General features: G+C 45.9%; 1 long non-coding RNA gene across 1 annotated transcript in view; it reads left to right on the top strand.

The window, feature by feature from the left end:
* Positions 1–1384: 1384 nt before the first annotated feature.
* LOC107747736 (uncharacterized) overlaps positions 1385–2063 on the top strand; it is a 2034-nt gene continuing 1355 nt past the window's right edge. Inside the window, exon 1 of the long non-coding RNA XR_001640833.1 lies at positions 1385–2028. This is a non-coding gene — a long non-coding RNA (uncharacterized LOC107747736). The remainder of the gene's footprint in view (positions 2029–2063) is intronic.

Here is a 2063-nt window from a genome sequence, read left to right on the forward strand (position 1 = left end):
ATCCTTTGCGTGCGCACTTTTCCTCACCCTTGTTGAAACTGAAGTGTCTGTTTGGTAAGGTTTCATGCTTCTCGTTAGTTTTTTTATCGATATGTTGGTATCGACCCACTGACGAAAGTTGATGACGGGATTCGCTTTGCGATCATTGACGGTAAAAGTCGACATTGAAAGTTCATATGCGAACGTCGACGACGAAAGTCGGTATGCGTTCAGCAACGATGAAAGTCGATTCGCTTCTTCGACATCGATAGTTGAAAAGCGAACTTCGACGACTAAAGTCGATTCGCGTCCTCGACATCGATAGTCGACATCGACGGTCGAAAAGCGAACGTCGACGACGAAAGTCGAGACATGAATGTCGATGACGAAAGTCGAGATGCGAACGTCGACGACGAAAGTCGAGACGCGAACGTCGACCACGAAAGTCGAGACGCAAACGTCGACCACGAAAGTCGAGTTGTGAACATCGAGATGTGAACGTTGACGACGAAAGTCGTGATGTGAACGTCGACGGCGAAAGTCGAGTTGTGAATGGCGATGTCGAGCGTCGAGATTTGAATGTCGACGACGAACGTCGAGATGTAAACGTCGACGTCGAGCGTCGAGTTGTGAACGTCGAAATTTGAACGTCGACGGCGAAAGTCGAGTTGTGAAACGAAAGTCGAGTTGTGAACGTCGACGTCGAAAGTCGAGATGCGAACATCGACGTCGAAAGTCGAGATGCGAACATCGAGATGCAAACGTCGAACGTCGAGTTTTGAACGTTGAACGTTGACGACGAAAGTCGAGTTGTGAACGTCGACGTCGAAAGTCGAGTTGTGAACGTCGACATCGAAAGTCGAGTTGTGAACGCCAACGTCGAGCGTCGAGATGTGAACGTCGAGATTTGAACGTTGACCACGAACGTCGAGTTGTGAACGTAGATGTCGAATGTCGAGATGTGAACCTTGAATTTTTTTTTTTTTCTCCGAAGTCGAGATGTGAACCTTGAATTTTTTTTTTTTTTTACAAGTGTCTTGAATTGGCTAAGGTCCATATGGTTTGTTGAGGAGTTTGCGGTTCAGCTGAAGGGGCTTGTGGTTCTTTTTGCAGAGCTCTTAGATGGTGAAAAGCTTTGAGGTAGTTATATTGGGATTTGATCAGTTGCCTGAAATCCTGGTCTGCCGACATTATTGCAATGTCTAGGAGGGTAAGAGAGTAAAATAGTTTTAGAAGTTAGGGTTAAGGTTAGGGTTAGGGTTAGGTTAGGGTTAGGGCTAGGGTTAGTTTAGGAGATGTCGACCACGATCATACATCAGAGAATCATACATCTGTATTAGAGAGAGCGTCTTTTGAGTTGTTTGATTGTGTTTGTGCTTTTTGCAGAGCTCTTAGATGGTGAAAAGCTTTGAGGTAGTTATATTGGGATTTGATCAGTTGCCTGAAATCCTGGTCTGCCGACATTATTGCAATGTCTAGGAGGGTAAGAGAGTAAAATAGTTTTAGAAGTTTGTATTTAAATGCTAAATAATCAGATTAAATCTAGCGAACTTGGAGGCGTTAGGCCTGTCTGGGCCACCCGCCTCCAAAAAGCCTGTCTGGGCTTGGTTCGCATCTCCCTCCCATGTCTCCTCCCCATCGAGACAGGAATGAGACATCGGAGGGAGCGAGTTATAAATTACATTCAAAAACAAGCCTCTAAAAAGGATCCTGTGCGTAAAATGGTATGTCAAGTCCGATGGCTCTGGCAAAGGTTAGGTTTTGAAAAATTACAACAGCTCCCCCCGACCTAGCACCCGTCTAGGAAGGTTTGGAGTAGGGAGACTGAGGATGCGTGCAAGGGCCTACGCCTGTTAGACTATACCAGGAAAGCATTGATCCATCTCCTTTCCAGGAGAATAGCCTATTTGGGCATTGGGCTGAGAATGTGGAGGACCAGGAGGTAGGGAGATTGAGAAAAGGATATTCCTGTTGGTTTTGTTTTGTTCCCTTCTAAGAGATTAGCCTAACTGGGCGTTGGATATTCGGTTTGGGAAGGCTAGGTTTCAGGTCCATAAGTCTACGAACGGTAGGTTTTGGGTAAG

Source organism: Sinocyclocheilus rhinocerous, unplaced genomic scaffold, assembly GCF_001515625.1.
Source record: "Sinocyclocheilus rhinocerous isolate Xijiao unplaced genomic scaffold, SAMN03320098_v1.1 scaffold22025, whole genome shotgun sequence".
NCBI classification, from domain to species: domain Eukaryota; kingdom Metazoa; phylum Chordata; class Actinopteri; order Cypriniformes; family Cyprinidae; genus Sinocyclocheilus; species Sinocyclocheilus rhinocerous.